Consider the following 17,725-nt stretch of genomic DNA (forward strand, 5'->3'; position numbering starts at 1 on the left):
TATTACATTTGAGCCAGCACCTTAGTGGTTAAAATGCTCATACAAACCTACATACATTCTTTGAGGGGTGCCCTTTCCAAAATGGGTTCACTACTTGGGGGTTTCTATTGTACTGGTACCTCGGGGGTACCCCCCATTACCAATCTAGTGAAAACGAAGCTTGAAAACCTAAATTGTGCTTCTTTATTCCTGACCCCTGCCGTGTGCCCAGCCTGTAAATTATTGGCACATGTGTGGTATTGCTGTACTCGGGACAACCCGCAGAATGATTTTTGGGGTGTTTGTCTAAAGTGGCATGGGTTGGGCACAGTACATGAGGCACTAAAATGACATTTTTGAGATAAAAACACAATTTTTACTCTGCACCATTTACTTTGCACTCAATTTTGGCCAGCGTGTTGGGGGTTAAAATGCTCATACAAGCCTACATACATTCTTTGAGGGGTGCCCTTTCCAAAATAGGTTCACTACTTGGGGGTTTCTATTGTACTGGTACCTCGGGGGTACCCCCCATTACGAATCTAGTGAAAACGAAGCTTGAAAACCTAAATTGTGCTTCTTTATTCCTGACCCCTGCCGTGTGCCCAGCCTGTAAATTATTGGCACATGTGTGGTATTGCTGTACTCGGGACAACCCGCAGAATGATTTTTGGGGTGTTTGTCTAAAGTGGCATGGGTTGGGCACAGTACATGAGGCACTAAAATGACATTTTTGAGATAAAAACGCAATTTTTACTCTGCACCATTTACTTTGCATTTAATTTTGACCAGCGTGTCGGGGGTTAAAATGCTCACCACAACCACCGATAAATTCTTTGAGGGGTCTAGTTTCCGTAATGGTATCATTTATTGGGGGTTACTATTGCACTGGCACCTCACGGGCCCTGCCAACATGACATGGCACTCCAAATCCAAACATGTGAAAACGGAGCTGGAAAATCAAAATTTCATTCCTTCCGTTCTCATCCCTTTTGTGTGCCCAGTCTGTGAATTATTGGCACATGTGTGGTATTGCTGTACTCAGGACAACCCGCAGAATGATTTTTGCGGTGTTTGTCTAAAGTGGCACGGGTTGGGCACAGTATATGAGGCACTAAAATGACATTTTTGAGATAAAAACGCAATTTTTACTCTGCACCATTTACTTTGCATTTAATTTTGACCAGCGTGTCGGGGGTTAAAATGCTCACCACAACCACCGATAAATTCTTTGAGGGGTCTAGTTTCCGTAATGGTATCATTTATTGGGGTTTCTATTGCACTGGCACCTCACGGGCCCTGCCAACATGACATGGCACTCCAAATCCAAACATGTGAAAACGGAGCTGGAAAATCAAAATTTCACTCCTTCCGTTTTCATCCCTTCTGTGTGCCCAGTCTGTAAATTATTGGCACATGTGTGGTATTGCTGTACTCAGGACAACCCGCAGAATGATTTTTGGGGTGTTTGTCTAAAGTGGCATGGGTTGGGCACAGTATATGAGGCACTAAAATGACATTTTTGAGATAAAAACGCAATTTTTACTCTGCACCATTTACTTTGCATTTAATTTTGACCAGCGTGTCGGGGGTTAAAATGCTCACCACAACCACCGATAAATTCTTTGAGGGGTCTAGTTTCCGTATTGGTATCATTTATTGGGGTTTCTATTGCACTGGCACCTCACGGGCCCTGCCAACATGACATGGCACTCCAAATCCAAACATGTGAAAACGGAGCTGGAAAATCTAAATTTCACTCCTTCTGTTTTCATCCCTTCTGTGTGCCCAGTCTGTAAATTATTGGCACATGTGTGGTATTGCTGTACTCGGGACAACCTGCAGAATGATTTTTGGGGTGTTTGTCTAAAGTGGCACGGGTTGGGCACAGTATATGAGGCACTAAAATGACATTTTTGAGATAAAAACGCAATTTTTACTCTGCACCATTTACTTTGCATTTAATTTTGACCAGCGTGTCGGGGGTTAAAATGCTCAGCACAACCACCGATAAATTCTTTGAGGGGTCTAGTTTCCGTAATGGTATCATTTATTGGGGTTTCTATTGCACTGGCACCTCACGGGCCCTGCCAACATGACATGGCACTCCAAATCCAAACATGTGAAAACGGAGCTGGAAAATCAAAATTTCACTCCTTCCGTTTTCATCCCTTCTGTGTGCCCAGTCTGTGAATTATTGGCACATGTGTGGTATTGCTGTACTCGGGACAACCTGCAGAATGATTTTTGGGGTGTTTGTCTAAAGTGGCATGGGTTGGGCACAGTATATGAGGCACTAAAATGACATTTTTGAGATAAAAACGCAATTTTTACTCTGCAACATTTACTTTGCATTTAATTTTGACCAGCGTGTCGGGGGTTAAAATGCTCACCACAACCACCGATATATTCTTTGAGGGGTCTAGTTTCCGTAATGGTATCATTTATTGGGGGTTTCTATTGCACTGGCACCTCACGGGCCCTGCCAACATGACATGGCACTCCAAATCCAAACATGTGAAAACGGAGCTGGAAAATCAAAATTTCACTCCTTCCGTTCTCATCCCTTCTGTGCGCCCAGTCTGTAAATTATTGGCACATGTGTGGTATTGCTGTACTCGGGACAACCCGCAGAATGATTTTTGGGGTGTTTGTCTAAAGTGGCATGGGTTGGGCACAGTATATGAGGCACTAAAATGACATTTTTGAGATAAAAACACAATTTTTACTCTGCACCATTTACTTTGCATTCAATTTTGACCAGCGTGTCGGGGGTTAAAATGCTCACCACAACCACCGATAAATTCTTTGAGGGGTCTAGTTTCCGAAATGGTGACATTTTGGGGGGTTTTCTATTGTACTTTTACTTCAGGGGCTCTTCAATTACACTGTGGCACCACAAAATATTTGCAGCCAAATTGGCCTTCCAAATTCCCGGTATCGCTAACTCTGTTCTGGACATCGATGTGCGGGGAAACAGCAGCTGACATCCACATGTCTGGTATTGCCGTACTCGGAAGAAGCAGGGCAAGAAATTAGGAATATATATTTACCTCAAATTCCTTCTGAATGTATCCGTTTTAGGGCTAAGTTGGAAAGATTGAAATCAAAAATTGAAATTTCAAAATTTCCACTCCATTTTCATATGCTTCCGGAAAAATAATTAAAGGGTTAACAGACTTCTTAAATGCTGATTTGAATAGGTTGAGATGTTAGGTTCATAAATTGGTGTTACTTGTGGGGGTATATAGTACATAAGCCTTTATAGAGCACTTCCAAACTGAATTGATCACCAAAAAGTTCGCATTTTTCAAATTTCAAGAAAATCTGAGAAGTTGCTACTAAAACTTCAAACCTTCTCACATCCATAAAAATAATGGAAACGTAAAACAAATTATGGATATAAAAAGAAGACCAATGGCAAAAGGTTTCTATCAAAAAAAATTTGTGGTATCACTTTTTGTCTAAAAATTATAACATTTGAAACTTTGAAAATAGTCATTTTTTTCAAATTTTTCCTAAATTTTTGAATTTTTACCCCCCAAAAAAGGAACGGATCACTGAAATGACACTACTAACATAAACTACAATGTCTCACGAGAAAACAATCTCAAAATCACAGAGATATCTTAAAGCGTTGAAAAGTTATTACCACAGGAAGAGACACTGGTCAAATTTCCAAAAAAAGTTGCGAGCCTTAACCTGCAAACAGGCTGCGTCCTTAAGGGGTTAATATCTACACATATATGTTTACAGCACACAGGAGTCTAATCCTCACCTGTGCCATAAAAACACTGTACTAGCACACTGCTAGCTCAATTGTCCTAACTAAACGCGCATTGCATTTCAATTACGGCGACGACACAGTGTAAAAACGGAAAGAGTGTGGGTTGAAAGGGGAGAGGGTGGGGGTAACACTTGCCCAAAGCTTTATTGAAAGACACAGAAGGGGGAAAAATAAGGAAGGGAACCTTCCTAGCAAAAGTCCACTTCCTGGTTTGGGTCATTTGCATAATGTATGCATCCCTGCAAAAGTCCAAATCAAGTGAAAAGTGAGTGTTTTCTGGCGTTTGCCAGATAAACACAGCCTACATTTTCTAACACACCTAATCTAAACAAAGTCCAACGTCTTGTACAAAAGTCCTGAATTGTGCAAAGCGTAGATGTCTTGTAAAGTCCAAAAAAGCGGCTTCCGCCTGGATTCTCCCTGAGCTAGGCGGTGGGCGCCTGGGGAGGCGAACCTAGCTCACAGCAGGGGGTCTAAATTCAGTTAGGCATCAGCCTGGCTTGCTCTTATTGTGTCCTCACAGATTAAACAGTCCAGCCCGTGTCCTGGGTGTCTCCTGGGACAAACTCCAGCAAATAATTGGTTCAGATGAGCTTGTGCACGGTCTTTGGTTTCCACAGGTCAGGCTTGAGTCCCTCCAGTTGGTGAACCCTCACGAAGCAGAAGGCCTGGCCAGTCTCCGAAAAGCATTGCCTCCGACTTCTTGCAGTTGACTTTTGCCCCCGAAGCCTGTCCGAACTCATAGCAGGTCTGGATGAGTGCCGTCACCGAGCTCCGGTCGGAACAGAAGACCGTCACGTCGTCCATGTACAGCGAGCACTTGACCTCGTCGCGTCCGGGTCCCGGTGCGGTGATCCCTCTGATCCCTTCGTTCTGCCAGATAGACTCCGAAAACAGTTCTATAATGCAAACAAAAAGAAGGGGTGAAAGAGGACAGCCTTGCCTGACCCCCGAAAGCAAAGGGAAGGGGTCAGTCTTCCAGCCGTTCACCAACACCGAGCTGCGGATGTCAAGGTACATTAGGTCAACAAACGAGCAGAACGTCTTACCCAACCCGAACATGCGCAGGGCCTGGCTCATGAAGCGGTGGGAGACACGGTCGAAGGCTTTCTCCTGGTCCAGGCTATCCAGGGCCACGAGGACGCGGGGGCTTCCAACGTAGTGCAGGGTGTCCCTCACCAGGGCCAGGTTGTCAGCGATCCGGCGGCCCAGGACGCCACAGGTCTGGTCCGGGTGGACGATCTCTCAATGACTCCCTTCAGCCTGTTGGCGAGCACCTTGGCCAGGATCTTGTAATCCACATTGAGCAGAGAGATGGGGCACCAGTTCTTCAGGTCACATCTCTCTCCTTTGTGCTTGTACAAGACCGTGATCAGTCCCTGCCTCAGGGACGACGGCAGCATCCTGCCCTCCACCTCCACACTTAATGTTGAAAACACACAGGCTTTATTGAATGAATATAAGTCAAAGCTACATACATTTGCACAGGCATACAGCATATACTGTGTTTTAGCACAGACTACAACACAAAACAAACAATAAATAAATTTCACACATATTATTAACAGCACACAGAAGTATAAATCTCAACTATGCCATAAAATCACTATACTAGCACATTGCTCGCTCAATTGACCTAACTAAACACGCATTGCATTTAATTTACGGCGACGACAAAGTGTAAAAACGGAAAAGGGTGCGGGATGGAAGGGGAGAGGGTTGGGGTAACACATGCCCGAAGCTTTATTGAAAGACAGACACAGAAGGGGGAAAAATAAGGAAGGGAACCTAGCAAAAGTCCACTTCCTGGTTTGGGTCATTTGCATAATGTATGCATGACCCAGAATCCCCTGTAAAAGTCCAAATCACGTGAAAAGCGAGTGTTTTCTGGCGTTTGAAACACAGCCTGCAATTCCTAACACGCCTAATCTAAACAAAGTCTAGCATTTCATACAAAAGTCCTGAACTTGTGCAAAGCGTAGATGTCTTATAAAGTCCAAAAAAGCGGCTTCCGCCTGGATTCTCCCTGAGGGAAGCATGACCGCGGCGTGTAAGGGTGTTCCTGCTATGGATTGGATCCCCCGTGCCACTTACTGGTTGGTCCAATCCACTTCTAAACAGCTCTGAAGTCTGCCTAGAGCTCCAAGGCTAATTTAAAAAAAAAAAAAAAAAAAAAAAGCTCTATAAAGTGATTCAAAAATGTTATGCACTCTAAAATAAGAACACTAAAAAGAACCATTCTTCCTGCAAAAAATAGGCCCCTAACCAGATTTGTCAGCCGAAAAATAAAAAAGTTCTGCATATGAAAAGATGGTGATGCTAAAATGAACAAAATTTTCTCCAAATTAATTATTATTCAGTAAAATTGAATAAAATACACAAATCCCCCACATATATTCATATCGCTACGTCCATGACAATCTGCATAATAAAACAGAATCATTATTGGACCTGCAAAATGAACCCTGTAAAAAACGACCTCAAAAACACTCCGAAAAAAGATGATTTTTAATTAATACCCTTTAAAAAAATGCTTTTAAAAGTGATTTAAAAAAGTTACACACTCTAAAATAAGAACACTAAAAAGAACAATCCCTTCTTGCAAAAAATAAGCCATTAACCAGATTTGTAAGCTGAAAAATAAAAAAGTGCATATGAAAGTCGGTGATGCTAAAATGTACATTTTTGCCAAATTACTTTTTATTCAGTAAAATGGGAATTTAAAAAAAAAAAAAAAAAAAAAAACTATATAAATGAGGTCTTTTCATAATCGTGGAGACCTATAGAATAAAAACAATATACTATTTTTACGGTATGGTAAACGGACAAAAAAAAACACAAAAAAAAGTTCCTAAAAATTGATAATTTTCATTTGCTCCACCAACAAAGAGTTAATAAAATTTCACCAATTAGCTATAGATGCCCCAAAATTATGTGCCAGACAAGTGCATCTCATGTGGCAAAAAAATAAGCCCCTATAGGTCCACAATAAAAAAACAAAAAAAAATTTCAAGCCTGTACAATGTGACATAGCAAATCTGATCTGCATGGCGCCTCCTTCCCTTCTATGCCCGGCCGTGCGCCAATACAGCAGGTTACCACCATCAAACTTTATCAAACTTTGTGGAGCATTTTTTCATTTAATCCACTACAAATGTTTAATTTTTCACCCAAAATGAATGTATTGTCAAAAAATATTACAATTTATAGATCACACTTCGATTTTGTTTTAACCCCTATAAAATACCTAAAGGGTTAACAAACTTCTTAAAAGTGTTTTTTCATACGTTGAGATGTGTAGTTTCCTGAATGAGGTCATTAACAATTCAAGCTATTATTTAGGCCTCTCACAGTGAATTAAAAGTTGAGCAGGTCCATCTAAATATTAGTTTTGGTGATTTTCCCAAAAATTTGAAAAATGGCCCCAGATTCTGAGCCTCATAAGATTCTAGTAAAATATGTGGAAGAAAACAAGATAGCTTTCTTGGATACGGCCACCTCTACTGAATTGATTGCACAAAGAAACAAAAGGTGTTTGTATATGAAATGTATGGGAGTTACTTCATGTCCTGTAGTAATGAGCTGAAGCCAGATGGTAAGGCAGGACTCAATAGCGCATGTCTGGCGACCGCTGACAAAATGTGAGGTGGTCGTATCCAAGGAAGCCATGTCGTTTCTAAGGGACAGAATGACTACATTATGAGAAATTATTTTCACACAAGAACATTTTTTTTAATCCAACTGAAGAAATGTTTACATATGACAAATTAATTCAATTAAATGTAAATGCTCAGATGGGAATACCCCTTTAATAATGTTCTGTTGTTCCTCTAGAGATAGTGTCCCCACAGTAGTAATATAGTAACATTCCCCTCACAGTAGCCAATATAGTAAAGGTACCTTTATCCAGTAGTTAATGTAGTCACAGTAAGACTTCCAATTATAATGTATTTAGGACTCTAATATCTAATATATAAAGCTGAGTGTATGTGTGTGTGTGTGTGTATGTATGTCCGCTAAAGGAATCTGCACCAAATTTTTACAGCCGCTCTCTGTGACTCAGGGATGTCACAGACTAGGTTTTGTGCAAAAATTTTCACCCAGCGCTTTTGAATACATTTATTAACCACCATATACAAAAGCCATTGTTGACTGCTGCTGCTTTGGCAGTTAGAAGCTGAGCAGGGATTGGTTGCTATTCTGCCACAGGTCATTGGTATGAGCTTTGAGCTTTTATTGGTTACTATAGGCCAGTGGTGGCGAACCTATGGCACGGGTGCCAGAGGTGGCACTCAGAGCCCTTTCTGTGGGCACTCAGGCCATCAACAGAGATGATTCCAGGTATCTTCCTGCAGTGCCAGACAGCCCAGGACTTGCTGTGCACAGAGCTATTTTAAAGTGACAACACTACCTGGGACTACTGGGGGAGTGGGAAGTCATGGACAGATCTAGATTATCATTGTAGCTCCTGCTCCAGTCCTGACAATTCTTCCTGTTTATGGGACCCTGGATTGAAGCTACAATGATCATCCAAATTTCTTCTATTTTCTGCTTTATTGGTGTCCTCAGGTTGCTGGTATCAATGAAAGCTGTGACAGAGAAGGGAGTATAAATCACGATTTAAATTTCTGTGTTGGCACTTTGTGATAAATCAGTGGGTCTTGGTTGTAGTTTGGGCACTCGGTCACTAAAAGGTTCGCCATCACTGCTATAGGCAATGAGTATAAGACATTTTATGTGTGAGGTAAGATGGATAGAGATACAAAGATAGGGGGAGATTTATCAGAAATGTCTGAAGTAAAATTGTTCCAGTTGCCCATGGAAACCAATCAGATATCAGCTGTCATTTTTTTTGTGCAAAAATTAAACTTGACCTCTGGGTGGTTTCCATGGGCAACTAGAACAGTCTAGAAATTTATCAAAAGTGTCTAAGATACACTTTTGATAAATTTCCCCATAGACACAGAGAGAGTCAGAGAGAGACACTGAGATAAACATAGACAGTCAGAGACACACGAAGAGACTTTAAGAGAGACACACACAGAGACTGTCAGAGAGAGAGACACAGAGACTGTCAGAGAGAGAGTCACAGAGAAAGTCAGAGAGAGACACACACACACAGAGACTGTTAGAGACAGACACAGACTTTCAGAGAGACACACAGAGACTGTCAGAGAGAGACACACACACATGGACTGTCAGAGAGAGAGACACACACACAGAGACTGTCAGTAAGAGACGTACACAGACTGTCAGAGAGAGACACACACACATGGACTGTCAGATAGAGACGTACACAGACAGTCAGAGAGAGTGACACACAGAGACTGTCAGAGAGAGAGACAAAGAGAAAGTCAGAGAAAGAGATACCCAGAGACAGTCAAAGAGAGACACACAGGGACTGTAATAGAGAGAGACACACAGAGACTGTCAGAGAGAGAGAGACAGACACTGTCAGAGAGAGAGACACATCTAGAGACTGAAAGAGAGAGAGAGACATAGACAGTCGGCGAGAGACACACACAGAGACAACCCAAGAGAAAGAGACACAGAGACAGTCAGAGAGAGTGATAGATACATACAGGGGTGCAACTACAGCGGTAGCAGCCATAGCGGCCGTCATCCGACCTGACACAATAAAGAATAAAGGATGTGCACCATTATATCTATATTGTACTGCACATTGTCCAGCATAACATGTATATAACATATAATGTAATGTATATATGCAGTATCTGTGATGTGTATATAGTGTCTCCATACACTGTATGTGAGTGTTGCATATGGCACTGTATGTTTGTGTATATGCTATGTGTGCACATGAGTGTATTTATATGTGATTGTAACTCGCATGTGTGACTATACTAATATGTATATTTTAAGTGGGAAGGGGGGCCCCATGCAGTAGTCTGCTAGGGGACCCTGTCTCTCCTAGTTACGCCACTGGATACATATTAAATATGTATAAATATATTTATACATATTAAAAATATTATAAATATATTTTAAATTATAAATATACTATAAATATATTTTTTAACATCTAGTCTCTGGTCTGAATATGATGTTTTATCAATATTTTTATGCTTTCCATCTCTTTTTTTAACACTGGCCAGAGGAAATATCCAGTTTTCTTGTGTATATATGCATTGAGAATAGTGTTTTTTTTATGTACTGCCTGATGAAGGTCCTCGTCCAGAACCGAAATGCGTTGCATCACTAAATAAACTAGTCCCTTGTTGGAACTTTCAACTTCGGTCCGAGTGACTGCCTTGAGCACTGGTCCGATACGTACCCCCAATGTGAGTCGGAATCTACATCTGAAACTACTCACTGGTTACCCTGGAACACGGAGGAGAGCCCAGTATGTGAACAGCTTCCAGGCTATAATTGATACATTACATGCACTGTCTTATATCAGGACCAGGTAAGAATCTTTCTTAATTACACGTATTAAGTATGATTTAATGCTTGAGGGGAGCACTTCTTTTTTTTACTTTTATCTGTACCTTCTATATAATTTCTCTGAGGGTGAGTTGTTGGCACAAATCCAATCTCTTCCCAGGTTTAACCTAGTAGCCAGTAGTAATACCCCCAGAAGCCTTTAATAATGTCCCCAGTAGCCAGCAGTTATGCTCCCAATAGCCAGTAGTAATATCCCCAGTAGCCATGCCCCCAGTGGCCAGTAGTCATGAATATAACCAAGGCCGTATTTGTCACTAGGCACTTAAGGGCCTTGGCGTCCTGATGAGGAGGGGGACCTTCTGGCCTATGTTTTTTTCCCTATTTATTTATTTTTATTTCCTAACTGGCCACATTACTTACACAAGCAAATCATGGGGGCTGTGTCCAGACTAAGTGCCCTAGGTAGCATGAGGTGTAAATATGGTCCTAAATATAACCTTAGTGTTCTCTCTCTACCTTTAACCGCATATGGGGCTCATTATGGACCAAGAGCAATGTTTTTCAAAGTATTGTAGAAAGTAATGTTGAAAGCAACCATTGAATCCTAAGTGTCCTATTGCTGAGGCAATCCTAAATAGCCTTTGATGTCCTTGCTAAGCAAATATTGAGCTTTCTCTTAAACCCTACTTATCATTTTCAGAAACTCTCCAGGGAAATTCTTTAGAATCCATTGAATTACAACATTAAAAGCACATTATTTCACATTAAAAACCATAGAAAACGCTGGTATTAGCTTTGCATGATGGTTTACAAATGAAGGGAAAGTAAAGCAGAAAGATATTTGCATGAAGTATGCAAATTAACTCACTCATTTGTAGAAACCTGTTTTGGGTTCCCCTAACTCAATAGAACTCCCAGGATTGTGTTATCTTTCACACAATTGTATAATAAAGTCTATAAAGCACATATACTGTAAATAGTGCATGAAGATGCTTTCTTTTGTAGATTGGCTCCAAAAGGCAGCAAGCTCCTACAAAACCTTACCCAACCCTCAGAGATGACTTAAAGGGGCTACCAAAGCTGCACAAAAATATTTGCCCCACCCTTACATCCTATCATAGCAGGAATAGGATCTCTAGGAGAGAGATTGAGTGATTGGGTGGATGTACACCGACAGCCTCTGGTCCAAAGAGTGCCAGGATATCTCAGAGACAGTTCTACTGTCCTAAACAATTTTGATAATTTTGAATGGCAGCCTGAGTGTAAGTGGGCCACATGTGATGTGATATCCCTATACTCATGCATACCACATAATGTTGCACTAGAGGCTGTACTTTCCACCAAAATACAGTGCATATGACAATAATCTAAAAGAATTTCTTCTGTTGGAACTATTTTTCATTTAATGATGAATACTTCTTGCAGATTGAAGGCTCCCCCGTGGGGTCAAAGTTCTACCCCTCCATGGCAAACCTTGTGATGTCATGGTGGGAGGAGAACTTCATTTACACCCCTACCGACCCTTTTCTTGCACATATTTTTCATTATAGTAGATTCCTAGATGATCTGCTTCTAGTGTGGAGAGGTGACAGTTTTTCTTTTAAATTTTTTTTGGATTACATCAATTCCAATTGCTATAACTTTCGATTTACAGGTAAATTGTTCCAGAACAAAGTCAATATTTTAGATCTCACATTAGATGTAAATGAGAACAACAACAAGATAGAAACACACACCTATGTAAAACTTATAGCAGGCAACACAATTTTGGATGCGAACAGCTGTCACCCACCGAACACTATAAAAGCCATACCCATAGGAGAATATATGAGAGCCAGGAGAAATTGTACAAATGATAACATCTTTTTTGAACAGTGTGAGAAAAATAGATAATAATTTAAGAAATAGAGGCTATAGAGATTGGATGTTAAAAAGGGCTAAAGCCTATCCAAAAAATGCAAAAAAAAAAAGAAAACAGGAAAACAACGCAGTAATTTGGTATTCTCTACACCTTACAGTAGTGAATACAAAAATATTTGTGAAATAATTAATAAGTACATTCCGATATTAGAAAATTGTCCAAAGCACCAGCGTTCAGCACATCCTATTGGAGCTATATACAATCTGAGGAAAGATATGTCTAAAATACTTTATCTTTAATACAAATCATAAAAAACATAAACAAAGCAAGTATATGTAGCTACATACAGAGGATAAATTAATTGCCCAATCAACAATGAAAAGGAATATGCGGTATAAGATATTGCTTATGAGATCTTATTTTATTGTAGGTAACTGTTCACATTCCAACCATCAAAAATTCATAGCGTTTTTAAAAGTTCTGATATTAAATAAGGACAGTGCTCTTCGTAAGCGAAGGTTTTTAGTGTGTGGCAAGAAGAGGAAGATCTTTAGGTCTATTTTGTCTGCTATCTATTATAGCAATAAAAAGTATCAGAAAAATAAAACCTGGCTATCAACCAAGGGCTTTCATGCTTGTGGAGGTAGCCGGTGTAATATATGCCAATATACAGAGAAAAAGAAAAACTTCACTAGCAAGGAAAAAACATACAACATTAAGTCTTTTATTATTTGTGACATCTGCCATATTGTCTAAATCATAAAGTGTACAAGCTGCAATAAAAAATATGTTGGCAGCACCATTCGAAAAATGAAAGCAAGGATAGCAGAGCATGTATCTGATATTGATATAAAAAACTACTGGAATATCAGGTGCTGCAAGACATTTCATTTAAGTTCACAACAGACAGGTAAACTCCTTCTCCTGCTATGGCAATGAAAGGGTGTATTTCCCAAGGAACGGGCGGGAAACTGGGAGAGCATTCTCAGAAATATAGAAGCTTTCTGGATTTTGGAATTAAAAACTTCGATTTCCCCTTGGTTTAAATAAAAAATATTATCTTTTTTATATTTACTAGAGATATATTGACAATATATATGAGAGAACAAAATTTATGCTGAATGCAACTGTGTAATCTATCTGTGACATCATCAGCCTCTCTTTGGTTCCAATTTTGTTTTAAACAGGACATTAGCAATAGTACATGTTAGCCATGATGAAGAGTTTTTTTACTCGAAACGCTTAGCTGTTTGTGGATACCACTATGTGCTGATCGATAAATGATGATTTAATAAAGAAGCAAGAATTTTTCATTAAAAAAAGCGCTGCATCGTGTGTATCCTTTTGTATCCTTTTGCACTTGCAAGAGGACGGGGAGGATCACCAAATGCTCACAGGTGTAAGGATTTCCTTCAAAACACACTTGCCGCATGGACTTTTCTTATGCAAATTAACACACTCATATGCAGAAAACTGTTTAGGGGTCCCCTAACTTATCTTTCACAAAATTGCATAATAAAGTTGATAAAGCACAAACAAATAGTGCAAGAAGATGCTTTCTTTTGTAGATTGGCTCCAAAAGGCAGCAAGCTCCTACAAAACCCTACCCAACCCTCAGAGATGACTTAAAGGGAACCTGTTACCAGGGACCTCAATTTCACTAAAGACAGGTTGCTTATTACACCTGCATTGCAAAAATGCCTCTCTGCCTTTTCTAAGCGTTTGAATTACAATATAATTGTGTGTTATAAAGTACCTTGCACCCTGACAAAATCCTGGGGTAGTCACCGGGGCTGGGCTTTGGTTTGCATGCATTTCAAAAAATAACATGTGACATGTGTTGTCCTCAGATCTTAGCCCCCAATTTTGTGCTCCTGTACAGCTCCTCCTCATGCTCCTTCACAGAGCTCACAGCCTGGTGAGATTACATCAGTGGGGGAGGGACAAGATGTACAGGAGCTGAGCAGCTGAGGAGTCTGCAGCACAGACACAGGTTGTTTTTTGAAATGCATCCAAACCAAAGCCCAGCCCATGTGACTACCCCAGGATTTTTTCAGGGTGCAAGGTAAGTTATAACACACAATTATATTGTAATGCAAATGCTTAGAAAAGGCATAGAGGCATTTTTGCACTGCAGGTGTGATGGGCTTCTGCAACGTGTCTTTAGCAAAAATGAGGTCCCTGGTGACAGGTTCCCCTTAATCAAAATTAAGGGATTAATGGCCTCCCCTTGCCACCGATTGGAGAAAGTGTGCCTTGCTTCTGGCTTCCACTCTTCTCCCTGCCCTACTGCCAAAGACTCAGCTATCAAAAAATGAAGTTACTGAATTCACAACAAAGACACCTAAGGCACAGCTTGGTGAGAGGCAAAAAAAAGTTATGACTGATATTTTTATTTAATTAAAGGGACCTCATTTTCACTAAAGACATGATGCAGAAGTCCATTACAGTTGGATTGCTAATATGGCCTTCTGCCTTCTCCAAGCATTTGCATTACAATATAATTGTGTGTTTATACTTACCTTGAACACTGGGAGAATTCTTTGCTCCCTGGCAGAAGTCTCATGGGTTGGCTTTGGTTTGGATGTATTTTAAAAAACAACAAGTGACTTGTCTGTTTTGCAAACTCCTCAGCTCTCAGCCCCCACATCTGTGCTCCTGTACAGCTAATCCCTCCTGCACAATGTGGTGAGCTAACATCAGTGAGAGAGGGAGGCGCTGTAGAAAAGCACAAGGTGGCCAAAAGCTGAGGAGTGAGTAGCACAGACAAGTCATGTGTTGCTTTTTGAAATGCATCCAAACCAAAGCCCAACCCCTTAAACTACACAGAGGATTCTGTCAGGAAGCCAGATGAGTAAAAATACACAATTACATTGTAATGCAAATGCTTTTAGAAGGCAGAAAGGCATCTTTGCAATGCAGCTGTAATGGGCTTCTGCAACCTGTCTTAGTGAAAATGAGGTCCCTGGTGACAGGTTCCCTTTAATCAAAATTGTAATGCATATATACTGCATCTTAATAGGAGGCGATATGTAAGTTAATTGAATGTTTGATATGTGGAATGGACTGAAACATTTCAGAAATGCATTGTCAATTGTACTATGTGTTACTTACATTTCATTTTATGTTTGATCAAGAAGAAGAAGTGCTCAGCTGGATATCATAAAGTTATAATTACATTTTTAATTTGATCTCAAAAGGCCTAGAGAACTCAATAGGATACATGCCTGTATTAAGTTGTCTGAAATGTCTTGTATGTATACTGATCAATTTATTTCACGTTGGTAATTATAAGTAAAGCTATCAATATACAATAGATTAAATCTTATCGATTTAGCACAACCACCCAACCCTTATATGTATGAGGGTCTCCAGACTCTGGAAATCTGGATTGAAATTATTTTGTTCTCATGGAAGATCAATTACCACCAGAGGCATCCAACAACAATATTTTTACCCTCTTCTAAATCAGCCAAGAGACGAGAGATGGCGTCTTAGCCAACTAAATGTTGTGAATGCCAGGATGCTTAGGATAGCAACCAACAATCAAAGAACATATCCTCTAGCTTTTACTGTAATGCCTTGGAAACATAAACAAGAGCATAAGTATAAAGAGTGGAGAAGGGTACTCTACAAAGGGCACAGTCATAACGCTCTTACATTCTGTCTCAGTGCCCAGAAGCCTCACATTACACTTCCGGACATAGTTACAAGCGAGATATGTAGACTTAGAATCCAATTTAAAAGCCTTTTGATATTATCTCTTGTATAATATGATCTGATACCGACAGAACAAATTACAAAATTAGGAATTAAATTCTTTATTTTTATATCTGTATATAAAGTATTCATTATAAATGAAGCATTCTCTTAATACTTTAAAGGGAACATGTCACCAGTGGCCCTTTTTAACACGTTATAGGTTCCCACAGACACAGTAATCAATAAAGCAAGCATGTTTTTAAAAAATCTCTGACTTCAGAGAGCCTGTCCCATTCTACAAAAAGGTCCCCTAATGACAGGTTCCCTTTGAGGACACGGCCTGAAATGGCATTCAGGGCACAGCACTTTTTTTTTTTCCCTGCTCAAATTCCAAGAGGATTTTTTATCTGAGCACATGGGGTCTTGCTTTTAGTAGTAAGATTTGTAGTAGATTTTCCAAGCGCTTGATTTTTATGGTAAAAATAGTACAATGATAAAAACGCTTCCCTGTGGCGGAACAGAATAAAACTGCTGTTTTGCTACTTGTTTTGTATTAAAACTTTTACACAGTTCAATGTACCGTATAAAAAAACATGATGAAAGCAAATGAAAACACCTTTTTATGTAAACCGCATTTGCCATATTCTATGAGCTTTAAAGTTTTTATTCCTCTGTCAAAAGAGGATTGTTTATAGTGGAAAAAGCTAATGGTTAGATTGGTACTATTATGGGGTACATTTGACTTTTTGATTGATTTCTATTCCTTTTTTGGGAGGTAGAAAGCATTTAAATTGCAGATTAGAATTTGTTTTTTTATTTCTTTTTTATACTTTCACAATACAGGTGTAATAAGGCAGCTGCTGCTTGGCCACGGTCTCTCTAGGGGCAACAATACCAATTTTGTGCCATTTCATATTTATATTACTTTTTAGCACAAAATATAATGATATACAGGCAGTCCCCGGGTTACATACAAGATAGGGTCTGCAGGTTTGTTCTTAAGTTGAATTTGTACGTAAGTCGGAACTGTATATTTTATCATTGTAAACCCAGCCAGAGCTTCTCTGTGACAATTGGATTTTAAAAATGTTGGGTTGTCATAAGAACCAGGATTAACACTAAAGCTTCATTACAGACACATTTGATAACTGTTACAGCTGTTTATTGTAGCCTAGGACTAAAGAACAATAAATTACCAATATCCAGAGGTCCGTTTGTAACTAGGGGTCGTATGAAAGTCGAGTGTTCTTAAGTAGGGGACCGCCTGTATAGGGAAATGGGTAATTTTTGTTGCAATTTTTTATACATTTATTTTATAAATCTTTATTTAACTTTTTTTTTACTGTACCCAATATCCAGTATTTTATCTGTCAATGGTTTACAGATAGCTTGCCAATTAGACCCATGGCAACCCCTGGCACCCCACAATCCCCTCTCACTAGCTACCATGGTTGTGCTTGATAGCGTCAGTTAAGGGGGTCAAGAGCAAGGACAGATCTCCCTGTTGGGGAGGAGCGGCAGGGACAGCTGGTCTGCTGTGGGACGAGCTGGAACACTGGCACTGTTGATCACCAGGACGAGATAGATCATCCAAATTTTGGGAAGTACCCCCTAATTAGCAAAATCTATCTTGTTCTGAACCCTTACGTAGGTGTTTTGCCATGTAATCTACTTTTGACATCAAGCTTTTTGGGGAATGGAGGATATGTCCCTTCTGCCTGCTTTTGATCTGCAGTTTCAGGACCTTTGCAGGACTTTCAAAGGTCCTTAAGTACAAGGATCTTCATGGGTGAAGGTGCTTCTCAGTATAAAATTTAGTGAGTGGTTTGGGCGGCCATGGGCCCTCTAGAACGCTCTGGATTTTGATGTGTAGCTTGAACAGAAGTTCAACATCATAATCGACTATTCCAAGGGCACTAATAAGACTTCAGATTGTTATAATGAATACTGTGGGGCACATTTACTTACTCGGTCCCTAAGAGCTCCCGAAA

This window comes from Engystomops pustulosus, chromosome 10 (assembly GCF_040894005.1).
Source record: "Engystomops pustulosus chromosome 10, aEngPut4.maternal, whole genome shotgun sequence".
In the NCBI taxonomy this organism is placed as follows: Eukaryota; Metazoa; Chordata; class Amphibia; order Anura; family Leptodactylidae; genus Engystomops; species Engystomops pustulosus.